The sequence below is a fragment of the Cibotium barometz genome, chromosome 61 (genome assembly GCF_041138505.1).
Source record: "Cibotium barometz isolate CiBa-2024 chromosome 61, ASM4113850v1, whole genome shotgun sequence".
Lineage (NCBI taxonomy): Eukaryota > Viridiplantae > Streptophyta > Polypodiopsida > Cyatheales > Cibotiaceae > Cibotium > Cibotium barometz.
Window position 1 is genome coordinate 18,162,573 of NC_141106.1, and position 23,406 is coordinate 18,185,978.

Below are 23,406 nucleotides of genomic sequence, written 5' to 3' on the forward strand. Positions count from 1 at the left end.
AGTACAGTTCTGTACCTACAGCACAGCCGCCTGACAGCAGTCGTACAGCCACCTGTACCTGCTGTCCGTACGATTGTACCTGCTGTACACCTTCTGTCAGAACCCACAGCACCTGTACCTGCTCAGCCTGTCAGCGCCGCATGTACCAGCAAAAGAATCTGCAGCAGAGAAAACAGCTGCCTGTCCTGCAGCAGCCATACACATGTACACGTGGACTGTACGGGCAAGTTTGCACAGAAAACAGCAGCAAAAATCCACCACCAGCAATCGACGTTGCTACTCCTTTCCTCCACGCTTAGGCTTGCACGATTCCCCAAAAGCTAGAGAGAGAGTGTTGTGAGAGAGGCATGCACTCCAAAAGTGGAGTTGCCCCCTCTCCAAACTTATCCTAGGGCCCCAACTTTAATAATCATTAAAGTTCCCTAGGGGCCACTAAGGCCTAGGGGCAACCTTCAATAAAACATTAAAAACATTAATGTTTTTGTCCCCTTTCACATCTGAAGTGTCCACACATCATTCTCATTTGTCCGGGCACCCCAAATGCGAATATTTTAATATTTTGCTCAGCAACCACCATGCCCACACTTGTGTTGTTCCATTTTCACAGGGCCATGACATACCCCCCTCTTGAAAAATGGCAAGCGTCCTCGATTGCATTCTGGTGATACAACAAAATATCCAAAGTGAGTTATACAATATGGCAAGATCAGCGTCCCAATCTCTCTAAGCCATGCACATGTATCAAAATTCACTGCAAATCAATGGCGTAGTAATAGTCCAAGTTGTATACCACTGTGAACCATACACAACCACAATATCCCATGTGACTAGTACACATATATCATAGAAGTCCCATAAACAGATGTGCAGTCAGCCAACCTTCGGGTGAGATGAAAACTGCACCAAGCGACCTCTAGATGTCATCTGAGCCTGTCTGTATCAAGGGAGTGGAGGTGCTACCCCCCTCTTGAGCATCACGTAATGCTCCAGACCCATGCTCTGCTGAACCTGAATGAGCCACAACAAGAGTCGGCTCTAACTCAAAGGCATCGAGATAAAGCTACAAAACCTGAGGTGAATCTGTTAAGTCACCTTCCTCCATCCACTTCGCATCCATCGGTGAATAGTTCTTGAACTTCACAAGATAGCGACGGGAAACTTTACCTCGTACCTTTCTTTCCTTATGTGCCAGTATCTGCTCTGGAATAAGAACCTCATCAAGTTCCTCAACTTCCGGCTGAGCCTCATCTGATACATCCTCAGGCATATCCCCACGGAAAGGTATAAGGAGACTCACGTGAAAAGCATTGTGAATCCTCCAGTGATCTGGTAGCTTCAAACAATAGGCTACCTCACCAATCTTTTCCAATACCTGAAAAGGCCCATAATAACGCATGCTCAACTTAGGGAATAAGCGCTCTTTACCCTTCATCTTCTTGAGTCTAGCCTTTTCAAAGCACAAAAGAACCCAATCACCCAATGCAAACTCTAAAACACGTCTGTGACGGTCTGCGGCTTTCTTTTGCTTCTGCTGAGTTTTCTGGAGTGCCAACTTAACTCTCCGATAAGCTTCATCCATACTCTCCACATACTGATCAACCTCAAAGATCTTATCCTTTGTATGCAAAATGGGTGGTACCTTCTTCCCTCCTTTCACAATCTCAAAAGGCGCCTTGCCTGTCGAGGTATGAACAGTGTTGTTATATGCAAACTCCACCAAAGGAAGATACTTTTCCCATTGTTGCTTGTGCTCTGACACATAACACTTAAGAAGATCCAACACTGTAGAGTTAGCCTCTTCTGACTGACCATCTGTTTGTGGATGAAATGACGATGAAAACTTGAGAGTTGTATCCATGTTGTCAAAAAACCCTCTCCAGAACAAACCCGTCATCCGTGGATCACGGTCACTAATGATAGACGTAGGCAAGCCATGATACTTGAAGATGTTCGCCATGAACAACTTCACCATATGATCCACTTTGATCGTCTTACGCACGGGAATGAAATGAGCCTGCTTACTGAACCTGTATATGATAGTCCAAATGCCATCATTGCCCGTTTGTGTCCATGGAAGATCAAATATAAAATCCACGGCAATGCTCTCCCAAGGTCTATCTGGAATAGGTAAAGGCTATAATAACCCTGGTGTCTTTTGACTGTCAAACTTTACCTTCTGACATACGATGCATTGCCTCACAAAGGCATCAACATCTCTTCTCAAGGTTGGCCAATAAAAGAAAGTCTCCACTGCTTTTGCCGTGGCGTCAATACCTCTATGACCTGCATACGGTGGAGCATGACTTTCAATCATAACCTTGAGTCGCAATGGCCTGGTAACACACAGTCTACCATGCATCAATAAAAACCCATCTCTGAGAGTGTAGTGCTCATGCCGCTGACCCTCAGACATCTGATCATACAACCTTTCAAAGTCCTCATTATGGGCATATTGCTCTTTCATTTCATCAAGATCATGATGATAAGCAAGTGAAACTGCTGAGACCTGTGGCTTGCGTGACAAAGCATCTGCCACTACATTCTTTTTGCCCTCCACATGCACAATCTGGAAGTGAAACATAGACAAAAAGTTTGCCCAACGCATATGCTTCTCTGAAAGCTTAGTCTGTGTGAGGAAATAACGCAAGGTCTGATGATCTATCTGCACAGTGAAATCAGCCCCAAGCAAGTAGTGTTTCCATGTAGTGAATTACAACCAACATCTCTTTCTCATAAACCTGTAAATGCTTCTCAGCATCTTGCAATATTCTACTCTCATAAGCTATCACATGTCCCTCTTGCATGAGAACTGCACCAATGCTACTTCCGCATGCATCACACTGGACAACAAAAGCCTTTCGGAGGTCCGGTAACACCAATACTGGATCCGAAGTAAGCTTTTCTTTGAGCTTTTTTTGAATGCCGTAATTTCCCGATCAGCCCATCTAAACGGAGTTGCCTTCTTTGTCAAGGCATGAAGAGGCAAAGCAATTTCAGCAAAATACCGTATGTACCGCCTGTAATAGGAACACAATCCTAAAAAGCTGCGTACATCATGCGCGGTCCTCAAATCTGGCCAATTAAGAATTGCTTCCACCTTTACTGGATCCATACGGACTCCATGCTTAGACACAATATGTCCCAAGAAATGTATCTCTTGCAAAAAGAACTCACTCTTCTTGCCATTAACAACCAGCCTAAGGTTCTTGAGTTCTGCAAACACAATGGCCAAATGCCTTCTATGCTCTTCCTCAGTTTGTGAATGCACAATCATATCATCAAAGAATGTGCCCACAAATGCTCTATGAGGCCTGAAAATCATGTCCATCATTCTGTTAAATGTGCCAGGTGCATTTGTCAAACCAAAGGGCATAACCAAAAACTCATACAACCCAAACGTGGTTCGAAATGCTGTCTTATGCACATCCTCGGGTCTAATACGTATCTGATGATACCTGCTTTTCAAGTCAATGCGACTAAAGACTGTGGAGCCCTGTAAGCGGTCCAAAATGTCATCGATCCTCGGTATGGGGAATCGATTCTTGATGGTATTCTTGTTCAGCGCCCTGTAGTCAATACACATGCGCCAAGAACCATCCTTCTTTTGCACTACGAGTACAGATGAGCAAAAGGGTGATGAGCTAGGTTGTATCAACCCTTTATTCAAAAGCTCTTGTACCTGACTCATAATTTCTTCCTGTTGGGCTGCACTAACACGGTACGGCGGTCTATTTGGTGTACTACTAGGAATTTGATCAATGGCATGATCTTCTGGCCTCTCAGGAGGAAGTTCTCTTGGCAATGACTCGGAAAAACAATCTTGGAACCCACATAAGAAATCAGTCCTGTCCTTATCTAACATAGACAAATTAGACTTAGACTCATCATCTTGTGCATCCTTTATATAAATCAAGTACGCGGAAAGATGCTTTTTCATTACTGATGAAATTGCCGAAGCGGATACAATAGGGACAGATTTCTCTTTAAGTTTTACATCCAAAACATGTTCTTTCCCTCTATGAGTCAGAATGATTTTCCTATTGTATGTGTCCACCACCGCATGTACTCTGTGGCACCATGGCATTCCCAACAAAACATCACAGCCATCAAGTGGCATGATGAAAAACTCTTCGCTGTCCACATAACCCTGCAAATGAAGCCGGAGCTTCCCAATGATAGGAGTAACGGGTTCTGCGTACCCTGGACAAGCCATGTTAGCCTCATATAATGGCCCCATCTCCTCTGCACGAATCCCCAATCGGCCAGCCAAATCTGGTGAAATGAAGTTGGCTCTAGCACCTGTGTCAAAGAATATCAAGGCATTCTGATCTCTCACTTTGCCCCATGCCCTGCACAACTCTGTCTCTTCACCACCTGGCTGTTCCCCCACAAGATTAGAAACTAACCCTGCTTCAGTACAGTAAAAACATTTCCGAGCATCTCGCAAAGCCTGTCTTTCCTCAGAAGTTCTCTTGGGCATTGGCAACTTCTTATACCTCGTCTCTGAAGACCCTTTAGTATCACGAGAAGCATGCCCAGATTTTTTAGCTTTCTTGCTCGAGTTCTTACTTCCTTTAAACCCAGATGAACCTCCAGTGAGTAACGCATTAGCTGTCATAGCATTTTCTATCATCTGTGACATGTTTGTTACTCGAGTCTTGATACAATAATCTCGTACCTCTTTGGGCAGCCCACAACAATACTTCTCTACCTGCTCAGACAAAGGCACTGCACGGTAAGAAGTCACTGGGAGTAAAGCTTCCCAAAACTTCTTGTTATAGTCTTCCAAATTCTCACACTTTGAAGCATCCAACTTGTGCCATGCAGTCATAACATCCACCTCAAATGTAGATGTGAGCCATACGGAAGAGAAGACCTGTTTAAATTGTACCCAAGTAGTGGGTGCTATGCCCTGCAAAAGAAGAGTAGACCACCACTGCAAAGCATTGCCCTTGAGAAAAGTGGCAGCTTTCCTCACCTTAGAGGACTCTGTGTAATTCCCACCAAAAAAAGCAGCATCAAACTGCTGTAAAAAGGTAAGTGCTTTTAATTTATCTTTGGCTCCACTGAATGTATCAAACTTCACAGCAGCTCCCCCTTCCTTATAATCCTTCGCCTTACCCATAGGCGTTAGATTATCATATGGAAGTGGCTTCGCAAGATTGCTGCCCCAACATTCATGCCCATCATAGGATCAACATTACCCATTCCCACACCTGGCATACCATACATTCCAGCCATGTTTCCAAACATTCCATTATGCATACCTGGCTGCATGCCACCATACATATTTGCTTGCATTCCAGGTTGCATGCTCCCAAACATATTTCCTTGCATACCGGACTGCATACCACCATACATATTCCCCTGCATACCAGGCTGAAAATTAGCTCCAAAAGGCCCTGGCATACCCATGCCTCCCTGAGGATAACCCCCAGTCATAGATTGGAACACTGAGCCACCACCAAAATAACCTGGATGCATAGTCTGCTGAGGAATAGATGGCTGTCCAAAGAAGGAACTCTGAGAGTTAGCACCATAAGCGTGTTGCATGTTCGAAAACTGTCCAAAAGATGGATCCTGTGGGATGGCACCACTATGACCCTGAGAAAGGTTCTTAGAACGCACCTTCTTCTTCTTCTTCTCGAGCTTTGTACGGGATCTCATAAATTCAGCAAACTTCTCACTTTGTGTGAGCTGCATAAACACATCCATAACACCAGCCAAACGATCTTTAAACCGAGCATCATCATCCTCTTTACCAAGTACATCTTCTGGCTGTGTTACATCCTCATAATGCTCATCATCTGCAGCCTGTTCTCTTGCGAAAATATCCTCAGATGCATTTCTCTCAGGAGAGGTCTCTTGCTCTTCCTCTTCATGATAGAAGTACTCATCTTCTGTATCAGACATGTTGCTGAATTTTTCAGCGATGACTTTCATCGAGGCAACCACGAGCTCACCCCCTTTAGAAAGTTGATGATTGGTCCCGGGAACGGAACCTTGAAACCGGCCTCTGGTTGAAACCAAAGTGCGGTAGACTAGCAGTCACCCTTCCACTTGTAGTCCAGATATGAAAACAAATTTGATTGGAGCTAGAGTGCCCCAAAACTGAAAATAGAACGACACCTGTTGGCCCCAAAGCTTGGCGCCCCTTGCGGTATTTCTTTATTCAATTTCAAAAATATGTAAGGCTGAGTACAACAAAATCAACCAAGAGAATACACCTGTATGTCCAATCTGACAACCCACCGCACCGTTTTACTGCCCAGAACTAACAGGTCAACGCCGGCCTGTACCTGTCCGTACAGCGCAGCAGAGACTGACTGTACCTGTCCGTACAGAGCTATACGTGTACTGCAATTGCTTAAACCAGCCTGCTGTACCCGACTGTACCTGCTGTACAGTTCTGTACCTACAGCACAGCCGCCTGACAGCAGTCGTACAGCCACCTGTACCTGCTGTCCATACGATTGTACCTGCTGTACACCTTCTGTCAGAACCCACAGCACCTGTACCTGCTCAGCCTGTCAGCGCCGCTTGTACCAGTAGAAGAATCTGCAGCAGAGAAAACAGCCGCGTGTCCTGCAGCAGCCGTACACATGTACACGTGGACTGTACGGGCAGGTTTGCACAGAAAACAGCAGCAAAAATCCACCACCAGCAATCGACGTTGCTACTCCTTTCCTCCACGCTTAGGCTTGCACGATTCCCCAAAAGCTAGAGAGAGAGTGTTGTGAGAGAAGCAAGCACTCCAAAAGTGGAGTTGCCCCCTCTCCAAACTTATCCTAGGGCCCCAACTTTAATAATCATTAAAGTTCCCTAGGGGCCACTAAGGCCTAGGGGCAACCTTCAATAAAACATTAAAAACATTAATGTTTTTGTCCCCTTTCACATCTGAAGTGTCCACACATCATTCTCATTTGTCCGGGCACCCCAAATGCGAATATTTTAATATTTTTGCTCAGCAACCACCATGCCCACACTTGTGTTGTTCCATTTTCACACGGCCATGACAGACTATGAGGAGACCTTTGCTCCCACTTCACGTATGACTACCATACATACTGTTATTGCATTGGTTGCCACAAACAATGGCATGTACGTCAGTTGGATGTCAAAACTGCTTTTTTGAATGGCGATTTGCACGAGGAAGTTTATGTGTCTCAGCCTCCTAGCTTTGTTCAAAAAGGTGCAGAAAGTAAAGTATGCCATTTACATAAAGCACTGTATGGTCTTAAACAGGCTCCTCATGCTTGGTACCACAAAATTCATGCATACTTGACTGCCAAAGGGTTTCAGAATAGTTCAGCTGAGAGTACACTTCATGTACGCCACATTGGGAACAATGTTCTCATCCTTATTCTTTATGTGGATGACATGCTCATCACTGGCCTTGAAGAGGGTGATATTTCATCTTTTAAAGCTGATTTGCAACATGCATTTGATGTCACAGACATGGGGCATTTACATTACTATTTGGGCATACAGTTTATACCTTTTGAGGGTGGTATCATGTTATCTCAGTGCAGATACGTTGAGCAACTCCTTGAGCGTTTTCACATGATAGATTGTAAACCTGTTTCTACTCCTATGGAACCAAGTCTAAAACTGTCACTTGAGCATGCTGGTAAGCCTTATGATGTTGCCGCCTATCATTAAGCTGTGGCCCGTGGGATGCCTTATCTATTTATGCTCTACTCGTTTGGACATACTGTATGCTGTTTCCCAGTTGAGCAAATTCATTCATTGTCCAAGCACTATGCATTGGCAAGCGTGTAAGCGTGTCTTTCGCTATCTTAAAGGCACTGCAAACTTTGCCTTGTTCTATGGCAGTTCTTCTACACTATGCTTGCTTGCATTTACAGACCAGTGATTGGGCAGGTTGCTTGCATTTACAGACCAGTGATTGGGCAGGTTGCTATGACACACGAGTGTCAACCAGTGGTAATTGTTTTCTTCTTGGTGACTCATGCATCTCATGGCTCAATAAGAAGCAGCCTACAATGGCCACTCCTAGTTGTGAAGCTGAATACAGAGCAGCCTTTACAGCTACTGTGGAATGTGTTTGGCTATGACGCCTTCTAGCCGATCCTGGTGTTGGACAACAGTCCCCTACCACCATTTACACTGACAGTCAGAGTGCTTTGGCAGTTGCACGAAACCCAGTATTTCATGCCCGCACAAAGCATATTGAGGTTCACTATCATTATGTCAGGGAAATGCTCCATGCAGGAGAGATTGACTTGGCTTATGTGTCTACAAATGCCAATATAGCAGATGGGTTTACAAAGCCTCTTTCGAGGAAAAGTTTGAAGCTTTCCACAAAACTTTGAGCTTACAGCCTCTTTCAGGGTAGTCTACTACACCCTGTCCCCGTTCACACCATTCACTTGAGGGGGGTTTATTGATCATGACCACTCCCGGCTAGTTCAGGAACACAGCTTACTCACGGGCACTTTTTCCCTGTGGACCGGACACAAGTTTTTTCCCCATGTGAACACGCTTATGTGTGTTGGGAACTTTGCCCTAGGCTACTTTATGTACTCACATTGTACTTTCATATTATTATTGACTACATCTTTTCCAACACTCTTGAGCTTCACAAGTTCTTCTCTCTCTTGCACTTGTGTGTGTGTGTCTGTGTGCACGCTTCTTCCCCCATACCCAACAAGTGGTCTCCTCACTTTTTCTATTGGATCCCATGGAAGATTGGAGCGATCCATGCTTCCCTTAAGAGGATTTCAATGGTTGCACCTTGTAGAGGGTGAGGGTGATTGGTTTTCAGGCACGGGAGTGGCACATAGACCCATCACTTGCCAAGGTGGCCAGGGAGAGATTCTAGCGACATGGGAGTGCAGACCTCTCACGCATCTACAGTGGGACCCGAGAGAGTGGAATGGCATGACCTCGCTGATCGGGAGACGTCTATGGATGCCCCCTTCTTTGCATATACAGTGCCGCTAGGCTACAGGATCCATATGCCAGAGATTGATGGCACCCTGGCAGCAACAGTACATTGGCACTCACAGGGCCTCTCACAACATTTCCTCTCAGATTTTTGGAAGAGGCTATGGGACAGTTTTCCTCCTAGAAAGATCACCCTCTTTCTCTCGCTGATGGCACACAAGAGCTTGGCGATCGGCACGTGGCTGGCCATTGGAGGTCAGCACGCAGCTTGCCCGAGGTGTGTGTGAGGATTACTGTTACTACTTAGTATTTCATCCACTTATCTGTGTATTTAAGACTGAAACTGAAAGTGGACTCGAGAGACTTGAGCACAGATGTTTGATTGATTGATTGAAACTATGATACAACAGGCTCCTTATATAGGAGTCCAAGGGACACGAATGAAAAGACACATCCCATGACCAATAGCCATGACTCTAGGCGAAGAAACACATCCTTTGGACGAATAGCTGCAACCATTGGGTGAAGAGTTGCAACCTTAGAGTGAAGGGGTGTGACCAGTCGTCGCAGGAGTTGCAACCTTAGAGTGAAGGGGTGTGACCAGTCGTCGAAGGAGTGTGGCTCTTGATGAAGAGGCATGTCTCTAGAGCGAAGAGTCGTGACCATCCGAGTGTAGGGGTCCTCTGTAATCATGTCACTTCAGTATCTGCAACCATGAGGAGATTGTGTATAATGAACTAAGTCACAATTTAAAACCCATGTGATTATGAGAGTCTGTCGTCTGCCAAAGAATTCTTGGAGGAGTTGAGGATATTGTTGCATTTCTTCATCTGTCTGCCAAGTAGAATCTGACTCGTCCAAGTCCATCCACTTAACAAGAAATTCTGTAGTAATCTTCCGTCTTGTTTCTTTCTGACGAACGTCAAGAATCTTCTCAGGAACAAGAATAATGTGATCATCTTCAATCTCAGGAACATAAGAAGATAACTCCGGAATAGATGAATCGCCTTGTATGTATTCCTTGAGCCAAGAGATGTGAAATGTCGGATGAACTTTTCCCCAAGATGGTGGAAGATCCAACTTATAACTGACAACTGAAATCTTCTTTATAACTTTAAATGGACCATAGAAACGCGGTCGCAACTTCGGAAAGACTGACTTTACTGTCTTATATCGATGCGGTGCAACATAAAGCAAAACCAAGTCACCTTCTTGAAACTCAGTATGCCTTCTGTGCTTATTCGCATACTTCTGATACTTCTGCTGAACATGAACCAGTCTGTCTCGATCTTGCACAAGAATATCTTGCATTTCTTGAATCAACTGATCTGCTAATGCCACCTTGTGTTGAAGAACAAAGTTTGTAGGCACAAGCGGAGTGTGACCATATGCTACTTGAAAAGGAGTCATTCCAATGACTGAATGCGGAGAATTATTGTAAGCAAACTCCACAAGAGGCAAATATTCTTCCCAAGAAGCTAATGTTGTCTGAATATAATGTCTAAGCATTTCTTCCAAAATTTGATTTACTCTTTTTGTCTGTCTGTCTGTCTGAGGATGATAAGCAGAACTGAACAAGAGATTCGTACCAAGAGATTTGAATAAGGAAGTCCAAAAATGTCCAGTAAACTTCGGATCTCTATCTGAAACAATAGATCTTGGCAATCCATGAATTCTGAAAATATGTTGTACGAACACTGGAGCAAAAACTGTCTTCTTGCAAGGAATAAAATGTGCCATTTTGGAAAACCGATCAACCACTACTAAAACTTGAGCATTGCCTTTCTGCGAACGCGGCAAAGTAGTGATGAAATCCATGCTTATGCTTTCCCATCTTTCCTGAGGAACTGGCAAAGGCTGAAGCAATCCTTGAGGAAGTTGTCGTGAAGCTTTCATAATTTGACAAGAGTGACAAGCTTTAACAAACTTAATAACATCCTGTTGCATCTGAGGCGAAAAGTATGTTGTTGATAACAGACGATGTCTTGTTAATTCTAGGATGAGCTGCAAAGGGTACTTCATGATGCTCTTGAATAAGGAGTTTCCGCAAAGATGCATTGTGAGGAACACAAATGCGATCTAAGTAATAAAGTAAATCATCTACAATTGTATATGCGGCAAACATATTCATTTTTGCAATAGTAGGATGAAGAGATTTGAGAGCTCGAAAGACATCTCCAAAGTCTCTATCTGTCAAATACTCATGCTTAAAACATGCAGGAATCTCCATCTGCACATTTGAGATAGCAAAGTTCGTAGCTCGAGGCATGGGGCTCAAAGCATCTGCTACCACATTCTGTAATCCAGGAACATAGAGTATTGCCATGTGAAAATTCGCCAAAAATTCAACCCATCGTCCTTGACGAGGATTCATCACTGGCTGAGTAAAGATGTAAGTCAAAGACTGATGATCTGTCTTAACCACTGAATCTGCACCAAGAAGATAATGCTTCCATGTTCTATAAGCATGAACAATTGCCAAAAATTCCTTGTCATAAACGGGATATCGCATTTGAATAGCCGAAAATTTATGACTATCAAAAGCAATAACACGATCATTCTGCATAAGAACGCCTCCAGATGCTCTATCCGAAGCATCTGTCATGACGTCAAATGGATCCGCAATAGCCAAAACAGGCGTAGTTGTCAACGCATGCTTAAGATCATTAAAGGACTTTTCAGCTTCAAGTGACCAGTGCAATTTATCTAACTTTGTAAGGGCCGTCAAAGGAGCAGCAATATCTGAGAACTTGTGAACCTTGGTGTGGTAAAAATTTGCTAATCCCAAGAAAGACCGCACATCTGAAATTGTAAGTGGCAAAGGCCAATCAACAATGACCTTTATCTTCTTAGGATCAACTGCAATACCATGTCCAGAGATGATGTGTCCAAGATATTCCACATGATCTTTGAAAAACTGACTCTTCTTCTTGTTGATGTACAAGACATTCGTTCGGAGTACTTCAAAGACAATCTGCAAATGCTGCTTGTGATCTGCTAAAGTCTTACTGAAGACCAAAATGTCATCCAAATAAACGATGACAAACTTATCCAAGTAAGAACCAAAGATGTCATTCATCAAAGTCATGAAAGTAGCTGGGACATTGGTTAACCCAAAAGGAATGACCAAAAATTCATTATGTCCATACTTTGTTCTGAAAGCTATCTTATACTCGTCTCCAATTCGAATCCTGATTTGATGATAGCCTGACTTCAGATCAATCTTCGAAAATACCTTCGCACCAAGCAACTGATCAAAGAGCTCATCGATGCGAGGCAAGGGAAACTTATTCTTGATTGTTTGCTTATTAAGGGCACGATAATCAATGCAAAGTCGCATAGATCCATCCTTCTTCTTGACCAATAAAACTGGAGCACCAAAAGGACTTTTGCTTGGACGTATATGACCTTTATCCAACAACTCTGCCAATTGTCTCTGAATTTCTTGAGACTCTGAATAAGAAACTCGATAAGGAGCTCGAACTGGCGGTGGTTGTCCAGGGATTAGATCAATCGTATGATCTACAGAACGTCGAGGAGGCAATGTCGTTGGCAGCTCGTCAGGAAATAAATCCTTATAAGGTTGAAAGAAGGGCTGTTGTAAATAAGAAATATCTGATGGCAAGGATTCCGATTGGTCAACTGTATTGTCTTCTGCTTCTCGCAACATAACTAAGGCAGAAGTGCTGTCGCGTTTACGCACTAAGCGTTTAACTTGCATAGCAGAAACCACAGTAATCGGCTTAGAATTAAACAGATCTCGTAATTCCATTTCTCGATGATTATGATAAAGTCGAATGGAATGATCTCGAAAGCTGATCAAAGGATCATACTCATATAACCAAGACTGTCCAAGGATCATGTCATAGTGTGACAAAGGCATAATAGAGAAATTTAGCTGATCCTGATAGTCCTGAATCTGAAAATGCAACTGCTGAATCCGTTTACTGCAATGCAAGAAAGAACCATCTGCAAGTTCCACTTGGAAAACTTCTGCACTCTGCTGAGTAGGTAATCGCAACTTGCTGACAAGAGTAGTTCCCACAAAATTAGTTGAGCATCCACTATCAACAAGAACATTGATAGGATGCTAGCCAATAAATCCCAATAAGCTCAAAACTTGATTGGAAAGGTTAACAGGCACTGAAGTATGGTTGTGGGCATTTAGCATTAAAGCACTGACAACTTTAGAAACTCGCACTGCATGAACCACCTGCTTGCCTTTTTCTGGCGCAGAAGGATGATGATAATGTCTATGTTCACCTTCTGGGCAACATTCCATGTTGGAATTCTGGCGAGAATTACGCTTTGGGCACACATACCACCTGTGTGGTCCATTGCAAATTGTGCAAAGACCTGGAGGGTTGTCTTGAGAGGTTGAAGGTGCCGATGTAGAGGCTTGCTGACCTGCTGAGGTATCGCGGCGAAAATTGCGGCGATTGTTAGGTCGGCGACCTTGCCAGTTGCATCCTCGATTTCGATTGTTGTTGTTGGAAGAAAAAATTTTGCTCTAATACCACTGTGAGGATTACTGTTACTACTTAGTATTTCATCCACTTATCTGTGTATTTAAGACTGAAACTGAAAGTGGACTCGAGAGACTTGAGCACAGATGTTTGATTGATTGATTGAAACTGTGATACAACAGGCTCCTTATATAGGAGTCCAAGGGACACGAATGAAAAGACACATCCCATGACCAATAGTCATGACTCTAGGCGAAGAAACACATCCTTTGGACGAATAGCTGCAACCATTGGGTGAAGAGTTGCAACCTTAGAGTGAAGGGGTGTGACCAGTCGTCGAAGGAGTGTGGCTCTTGATGAAGAGGCATGTCTCTAGAGCGAAGAGTCGTGACCATCCGAGTGTAGGGGTCCTCTGTAATCATGTCACTTCAGTATCTGCAACCATGAGGAGACTGTGTATAATGAACTAAGTCACAATCGTGACAGTGTGGCCACCCTCAGGAGTCTTAGCGTCATTGTCTTTGGGATTGCTCGAAAGCTCAGCAGATTTAGCGGTGGATTCTCCGCATTTTCACTATGGACAAGACCTCAACCCGGATCATTACATGGGGCACTATTGCTTGGGCCACAGAGACTGAGGTGGTCAGGGCTTACGAGGAGGATGAGGGAGGGTTAGCCCTTCAACTCTCTCACCACCGCATTTCGGCAGTACCAGTCAGCCCCATCTATAGACCATTGGCGACCAGGCTCATGCCAGAGATGGGAGATTTGCAGTATCATTGCAACTTGGCACATTTGGCGAGCTAGATGTAGCAAGGCCATTGAGGGTACCCACACTCCGCTTGCTGAATCCATCAAGAGAATTTGGCTCGACATTATTCATACCCTCCACGGTCAGTGGGGAAAGTTACAGGGAGAATCTGACTGCATGCGGAAGTGGCGACCTACGAGAAGCTTTCTTGGGACTCTTGGAGGCTTGGCCCTTTCCTCCCAGATCAAGGTGGTGACCCCACTTGGCATTACAGACCCCCCCTTGTATGAGATACCCTTCTCCTCACAAAGTGGCCAACCGGAGGAGAAGTGTCTCTTTCCTTATGATCATTGATTCCCGCTCCATACATGAGGCGAGTTTGTATCTAGCCCATTGTGGCTGTTTTGTCATTAACTAATAGAAGGATCTTTTTCCCAGGAAAAAAAAAAGCTTCCAGAGATGGAGCACCATGAGAGAGAGATCAATGCAGAAGGCAGAAATAACAGAGTTCAAGGCAACCATTACCTCTACAAGAGGCGATGAGGAGAAAGAGGAGTCGTCGCCAGAACAGGTAGTCCTCCTATTGGAGGTGAATCAACCAAGCCAAAGAAAACATGTAGCTAACCACATCTCAAATCTGGCCTGAGAACACGGGCTTATGTAAGGATACTGAGGGATCCTCTCGATAGGTGGAGGTTGTCAAGAAACAGAAAACCCCAATGAACACAAATGCAATCATGATAGCTACACTCGATGAAAGAAGCATAAATAAGATAGAGCACTTAATATGCGCATTACAGGGCTGCCCATCAGGACCTCTTGTCATGTGCATCACACGGTAACAGGAACGGCTGTCTAGAAGTTGAGGAAGCACCGTTTCTCCACAAGATACTGTTAAAAGAAGAGATACCGGAAGCTCGAAATTGTTGCTTGATTATTATGAGAGCCAAAAGTCCTATATATACAACTTATGAAAAGGAGAAACTCTAAAAACAACGGAAAGCACTTTGCTAATGTTACATGCGAAAGCTCTGAGAGTCTTCTTTCAGCCCTACTCACCACTTAGAACATGCTGATGCAAAAACGCAGACAGAAGAGAGAGTAGAGAGAGAGAGAGAGAGAGATGGCTGGAAATTCAGTATATTCATATGGTACAAAAAGGTACATCTAAATCTTGCAACCATGGTCTGCCTTTCATGAAAAGGTAGAACACCTATTCTACTCCTAGTCGAGATCCACACCCAAAGCGGGAGTGAATGAATAACACAATGAGCCATGAGTGCCTTATATAGGCCTTTGGACAAACTAGATAGCTGGCCGACTGCTGGTCGGCCAGCCAATTGGACACATTTGCAAAAGCTGTTCACAACCTGCCTTCTCTTGCAACCGATAGCACACCATGCAATCGACAGGCTCTTCTTGCATTCCATGCAGCCGACAGGATATCTTGTCCATTCCTAGTCCAACACTTTCCATGCTTTGCACTCCTTTGCTCCAAAATCTAGTTCTACCTGATTCTTAATTCCTTCTTTATCTGTTGCCCTTCAGGACTAGCCTCAGAGAATGTCCATGGCAAATCTTGCACATGACAGCTAAAAACACTTATCTGGGAAAAAGCTTAAAGCCTAAAAAACCCACTTTACACATGCATACTCAATTAGGGCTATTCACACACGTGCCCGTGGAACATGCTATCGTACTCCAATTCGCACACAGTCTCGTCTTGTCTTTGCCAACATCTTGAGCTTGTCTTTTCTCAACACTCCCCCTCAAGCTCAAGATCTTCAAAATAGATAGCCTATACTACTACTCTTCAAGGTAGCTCCATACATTGTTTCCTTCAAGTCTTCAATGACAATGGTGAACTCCATTGTTGACAATTCTATGTCATCAACCACGTTTGTGGTGTCGAAGACTGAGTCACTCCAGATTCTGACAATGAATGATGAGGCGTGCACAAGCATCCAAAACTCCCCGAAAAGCTGGATCCACCAAGGCAGGTGTCATAACTGATGTCTAAACACCAACACCAACATCTTCAAGTAAACTGGGTTTAAAAAGACCAAGTATGATAATTGGTGGCTGTAAGCTTCATGGAATCACTGATTTGGGGAGGAGTGTAGGATAGAACATGAGAGAAAGAAGGAGAGAGGTTCTATGGGAAGGGAGAAACAAGAGAAGAAGTGGTTGCATGAAAGGATGGGGGGACCACCAAAGGGGTGGAGGGAGAGGGTTGTAAGCCGGAGAAGTAGGGGAAATGATTCCCTGGGAGGAGAAAAGAAGGCCAGAGAAGTTAGAATATCGATCTCCTCAAGCCATATTCCTCCTCTTCAAATAGGGCTAGAGGCAGCTAGACCTCCTCTAAAACTGAGCACGATTAGTATGAGGATGAAGAAGAAGGAACGCAAGGTGGAAGGGTGGGAAAAAACCAAAAGGGGAGAAAAGAAATGATTCTCCAAGGTTTAATGGCACCACAGATGCTGAAAACACAGCTCTGTGAAGAAAAACACAGCATTGCAGAAAACACAGCACCACTAAGAAAATGCAGCTTTCTGATGAAAAACGCAGCTCCTAGATGAAAATGCAGCTCTTAGATCTAAAAACGCCGGTCTTTATGTGCTGAAATCTGTAAACAACAGGTTCATGAAGGAAAATGCAGGTCCTAGAGCAGTTCTAGGCTCTAATACCATGTGAGAAATATGTGCTACTGCTGTAAATCTGAACACAGAGAATAGTGCTGGTATGTACAAGTCAGGGCTCAAATCAGAGGTAACAACGATGAGGAATGAGGCACCTATTATATAGGTCCTCAAGAGCTGGTCGGCCAGGTCCTTCGGGCCAACCAGGACAAAAATCCATAAAATGCTAAAAAGGGCTCCAAAAAATGGTGCAAAAATAGCAATAAAATAATGCAGTGCAAGGCCTTATAAATGGACCAGATACAAGCATGCAAGGAGTCCATCTGGGGATGAACAATATTTCCAACATCAAAGACATGGCTCCACGTGCAAAATTCCTGGCATCCCATACCACCACAAAACACACCCCTCAGATGTAAGCACGGAGTAGTCTCAAGGCCTCTGAGGAGCTCTCCCTCAAACCGACTCATAAAGTCACTTATATAGGCCTCCTATAAACTAGGAGCCAAATATAGCACATGTCTCATAATAGATACTTAACCCCACTTAAGATGCCTTACCCATACGCTATGGTTAACCTAACATGAAGTTCCTAAGACTGGTTAGCCTTGATACGTAACATTTAAACTCTTGAACGACCAGCCCTTCCAACTCCTCCACTTGCACCTTGAGTGTAGATTCATCATTCACTTTTTCTTTAAGATGCTTGGTGGTCAGCACATGCTCCTTGAGTTCATTGAACTTCATTCAATAGTATATTGTCCATGGCTATGCTAGTCCACAACACTATTCCCTTTCCGCTCTTTACCGGTTCCTACTGTGTTACTATCTTTGTCCCTTCCGCTTTCAAATTTGTGAACTACTTTTCCCAAACTTCCAGCTCCTACATCAGCTTTACATTTTGTGTTTGGAGTTTCTTCATTTCTTTGATGATGCCACTTGCACTGCCGGCTTCCAGTCCAACCTCGTTCCTGTCCTAACAGCTTTCAAGATTTCAGTCTTATTCCAGAAATTCTCCCTTCTTGTTCTTTTCCCTTGTCTCAATTCTGGTCCTCTTTTCCATGGATGTAGCCACATCAACCAAAAATCTCATGAATTAAGCCACTTGATCTGCCCTATGAATCTAGCCAAGTCTTTGAAGTTCTTTGGTGCCTACAACTTCACAATGACTTCACCTTGGTCGGATCCACTGCCAAGCCTTCTGCGGACACCATGTGTCCTAGTAGGGATCCACTAGTGACTGCAAAAGCACATGTAGTTAGATTCAGGCTGAGCCTAGTCTCTTTGCATTTTTCCAAGCATAGCCTAAGGTGACGAAGATGGTCTTTCTTTTTTTCTAATACATTGAAATTGTCTACAAAGACCCTCTTGAAGGTGGCCAGACACTCATAGAAGATTCCTTGAACCATCCTTTGAAATGTGGCTAGTAAATTCTTTAGCCCAAATGCAATCACATTTAAAGCAAATGCTTCCCACCCTGTCACAAAGGCTTTTTTTCCTTCTCCTCTGTGGCCATCCGGTTATACCCACTCAATCCATCCAAAAATGAGTATATCTCATGTCCTACCACTACATCTACTAGCAAGAAATCCATAAAAGGAATAGAAAATGGATCAGAATTACGGTGATAGCCATGAATCCAGCTTTTAGCAACTTGTCTATTTTTTCCTTAACTTTCTTTGCATAGTTAGTAACCTCCAATGCCAGTTCCTCATTTTCAGCATTTCCATCACCGTGAGGCTACAATCCAAGCACTGGTATAGGCACACCAATGGTGCCTCTGGACCCGAACACAACACCAGTTTCGAGATTGCTTCACTCCAGTGAGAGGTAGGGAAAGGCCATCTGCGAATATATTATTTGGCACATGTTTTCATATTTCTTGTTTATGGCAAATCTAGCTTAAGAGCCCGTGAAACATTGTACAAAATAAAATACTCCAATTATATACTTCGTATTGAAGGAGGAGGGCCACCCGGCAAAAGTGGAGGGGGTTGGGGGGGGGGGGGTCTTGCCCTAGTGTGGTGTCACCGTGCATTTGTTCATTTTCAGCATTCTATGTCTTGTATTGTTTCCATTTCATAAGTGTCCAAGTGATAATTATTTACGAGACAATGCCCAAGTAGTGCTCACACGTGAATTACGCATCACAAAAAACATATGCAATACTCGACAAAGTTGGTGTAAGCCATAAAAGGCGAGAGAGAGAGAGAGAGAGAGAGAGAGAATGAGAGAGATGAAATACTTGTGATCATGCCAACCCACCAGAGAGGCTCATACAAGTAAGAGTATCCCCCGACCCCTGTCAAAATGGAAAAGAAAAGGAAAGATTGTGAAGCTTAATGCAACTGCATTCTGACCAAATACAGAGTTGAGCTTTAAGCAGCTGCATTAGGGTTAACGTAGGTGATTGATTTAAGCCCCCCTTACACGTAGAAAATACTTTTTTGGCAAAGAGAAATGATGAAGGCGTACCTGCTCTAAGTCCAGACGCTCCTGCGCGCATGAGGCCCTTCTTCTTTAAGATGAAGCTTGATCCTATAAAAATGCTGGACAGCAATGCAAGGATGAGGCCCACAAGATTCTCTGATGATACACCAGATCCAGTGGTCATCCGGGTATCCATGCTTATATCTTCTAGAAGGGTGGTTCCCCTCATCTCTGTCTGTGTTAAGGGATAAACCCTAGATTACCTTTGGGCGGGAACCTTTAACATGTATAAAACACTAACCTTGTAAGAAACCCTAATCCTGTGGTGAGACCCTAATCAATCCGTGATCGTGAGATCTTTGAGAAGAGGGCAACGTTTCTGCTGCTGGCACAGATTCTTCTGCTGCCTCTTGCTCTCCTTTGTCTTTCTCGTTGGCGAAGAAATGCTGTGTGGTTTTCCTTCGAAGCAATCTCTTTCCCATCACGATCGCAGAAGCCTGCACGTTTAGAGAAGCATCATGTTGAGGGCAGAGCTGCATATGCAATTACTTGATAGCTTGATCTGTGAGCTGAATGATTTGTTCCTGTGATCTCGCTATGAAGAACAGCTATGGCGGACTGTATGTGCGTGCGTTGGACCGGCACTTCGAATATATTCCAGATTACAGATACGCTTCACACGTAGACATAGAATAAAGCACCAGCTTACCCTATAAAGGAGGGTAGAACCTTGGGACAAGGGAAAAATAAAGGGTAAACAGGTAGGCTTCACAACAAACATCTGCACCCCAAAGCAGTGTTTCACCATTAATATTACCCTTGGGAGAACAAGGAAAAAATAAAGGGTAAACAGGTAGGCTTCACAAACATCTGCACACCCAAAGCAGTGTTTCCTTGTTATTATGCTCCCGTGGCCATCCTAATCATGGCCAAGGGGTGGAGTTTCCCATTCGACATTACCTTCCTAATTAGCACTAGTTCGTGGACATATTTATCTCCTCTTTACTGACCAACTTTATGGAATTATTTAGAACACATAGGCTTCACAAACATCTGCACCCAAAGCAGTGTTTCACCAATTACTCCAGTGTTTTTTCCTTGTTATTATGCTCCGTGGCCATCCTAATCATGGCCAAGGGGTGGAGTTTCTCATTCGACATTACCTTCCTAATTAGCACTGGTTCGTGGACATATTTATGTCCTCTTTACTGACCAACTTTATGGAATTATTTAGAACACATAGGCTTCACAAACATCTGCACCCAAAGCAGTGTTTCACCGATTACTCCAGTGTTTTTTCCTTGTTATTATGCTCCGTGGCCATCCTAATCATGGCCAAGGGGTGGAGTTTCTCATTCGACCTTACCTTCCTAATTAGCACTAGTTCGTGGACATATTTATGTCCTCTTTACTGACCAACTTTATGGAAATATTTAGAACACATAGGCTTCACAAACATCTACACCCAAAGCAGTGTTTCACCAATTACTCCAGTGTTTTTTCCTTGTTATTATGCTTCGTGGCCATCCTAATCATGGCCAAGGGGTGGAGTTTCTCATTCGACCTTACCTTCCTAATTAGCACTAGTTTGTGGACATATTTACCTCTTTACTGACCAACTTTATGGAATTATTTAGAACACATGGATAGTGCAAATCAAAGGTTTCCTTTTTTCATATCATCAAGTACATAGTGAAGGAAAATTAGGATTTCTGGGATCACATGGGTTACCTCTAGGCTTTTCAATTTCATAAGAATTCATAGGCCAAATTACAGTCGTACTGTTTGGACTATATTTGGATCACAGCCTTTAATTATCCAATTTCTCATTGCTTTCCAAAGTTTTTAGATGTGCATTGCTTTATAAACATATATATGATGTAATACAATCCATCTTAAACTCAAAAATCAATTAGAACTCCAAAATTTAGGTCTTAATGAAAATTCTGAGGTATTTAGCTATCTCAAAAAATTAACTTTAAGGATTTTTATAGCTAATCAAATAATCATAGATGAGGACCAAATCTTGTACTCATGTTCTATACAATGTTATGCTTTGCTAGTGCATGAGAGCCAACAATCACATATACACCTATCTTTTTAGGCACTTTGTTTTAGACGAAAGTTTATAAATGTCGAACCATATTTATTACTATAGAATAAGAGACTACTTCACGCATTTTTAAACATCTCATAAGGCTTTAAGTGGAATATCTAGTCATTTTATATAATAGTAAACACTATTTTTGTAAGTTTCTTACTAGATGATGCAAATATAAGCATGGGTTCATATACATTGTTTTATTATCAATACAGTTTTGAAAGTTAAGACCATTACCTTGTCTTCTAACTAAATTGAAATGTTTAGATATGTATTCTTGATCGATTACTTTAGTGGAGACATTAATTTATTAGTATAAATAAAGTAAATCACCATATCATTAGGGCCAAAAATGTCTCAAAATGGGCAGTGTAAGAAATTTCGCTAACTTGCTAATTAGTAGAATGTTGACGGTCAAAACGGCTACTCCAAATTTGGCCGTTTTGGATATTTAAAGCGTATCTATGTGATTGAACACGTATCTAAGTACATATTTTAAAATCTAAAAAAATATATCGTTTTCATGCTACTCTTTAATGGCTCGTCTCGAAATTTGTCCTCTTTTAGTGACTTCGCGGCGGCAAATACTTATTTCTCTTACTTTTGAATGACCATTCCCTCCGAACGCGCTCTCATCCATTCTCCAAAAAATTTCACTCCTCTGCTTCTCTAAGAATTTCACAAGCTACATCTCATTCTCATTCTTCTGCGTCTCTCGTGTTCTAATAGCTCTGCTAATATTTTTAGCTCTGTTAGTAATGAGTGATACATCTAATCGTAAGTTTCATTTAAATATCAAGCTCAACCAAGAGTATGCAACTACACGGAGTGTCTACCAAAGACCCCTTTTATGTGCGAATGAAGCTCAACATCTTCGCAACAACGAAGGAAAGAAGCATATTGACCTATGGACAGATGGAAGTCTATATCCATCGGATCCCAGAACAGGACGGTATCCTTCTTTTCACACACCACATGATTTGATTAGATTTGTTGGTGATGGGGTGGATGGCTTACTTGGTTATAGTTTAAGACTATCTCAATCACATGCAGAATATATTACATATCTTCAAAATACTTTATCTTTGAATGCAACAAAAATTATAGAACTTGAAAACAAAATAGTGTCTTTGAAACAAGAAAATGATCAATTGAAAACCTTAAAAGAAACTCCAATTGGGTTAAGAGCACGAGTAAAACGAATGCGAGATGTAGTTAACTTGACAGAGAGATCTGGACAAAGGAAAAAAAGGTTAAAACTTGTAAGAGATCATGTTACTACACTTCTAGGATTTGACATGTCTAATGCTCAGGAAAGGGTAAGATTTTTGAATGAGCTTATGAATAGGTCGGATATCTTAAAACTTTTGAAACTTCCTGAAAATCAAACTCAAAAAAACTAGTCTTTCAACATCTACTAAAAGATATGGACTTATTGGTCCAGCCTTCCCAAATGCAAGAAGTTTGTGACACAGTGGGAGTGAGTAGAAAGGGATACAGAGCCATCTCTAAAACCTGGTTCAGGGTCCTTAAGTATTACAAAATCAAAGCTTTTGGGTTGCCTAGACCTCACAAATGTTGGAAAATATAGAACTCTGTTAAATGAGAAAATTTCCAAACATTTCGGAGAGTATTTCTATATTGAGGGAACAATGCCATATGAGAGACAAAAAAAAAATCATCTTTTGAATACAACGTTTATAATAATATTTGGATGAACATTAGAAAAGTCCAATCTTTTATGGTGAGATATTACAACATTCGAGAAATAGATTCTGAAGGAAAACATGTATTTGTCCTAAAATTAGATGAAGCTCAAATCCAAAAATGTCAAAAAATGGAAAGAATATCTATATCCCTAATGAATAAAGCATTGGAATATAGTCAAGGTAAGCTTGATTCTCCATACCACAAAACTCAATCAGAAATGGAGCTATGGTGGATTGGATCAGCTCATGTGCCAGAAGAGAGTCATGAAACATTAAAGTGGCTCTTCTCACAAACAGACATTCCTTCAGTTATTCAGAGCCAAAATGCAGGTGAACACCTTCATGTAGACGACATAGGTGATTTCATTGTGGAATGGCATTTGAGTGCCGACCTCAAGGC

The 23,406-nt window shown here is 42.7% G+C and overlaps 1 pseudogene across 1 annotated transcript in view; it reads right to left on the minus strand.

The window, feature by feature from the left end:
• The window catches only part of LOC147604630 (putative magnesium transporter NIPA6), a 53,355-nt pseudogene extending 33,396 nt beyond the window's left edge, over positions 1–19,959 (minus strand). The window contains exons 1-2 of the transcript XR_015265290.1: positions 19,242–19,959; positions 19,012–19,068 (exon numbers count right to left, since the gene is read on the minus strand). The product of XR_015265290.1 is annotated as a putative magnesium transporter NIPA6 (transcript). The remainder of the gene's footprint in view (positions 1–19,011; positions 19,069–19,241) is intronic.
• Between the last annotated feature and the right edge of the window lie 3,447 nt (positions 19,960–23,406).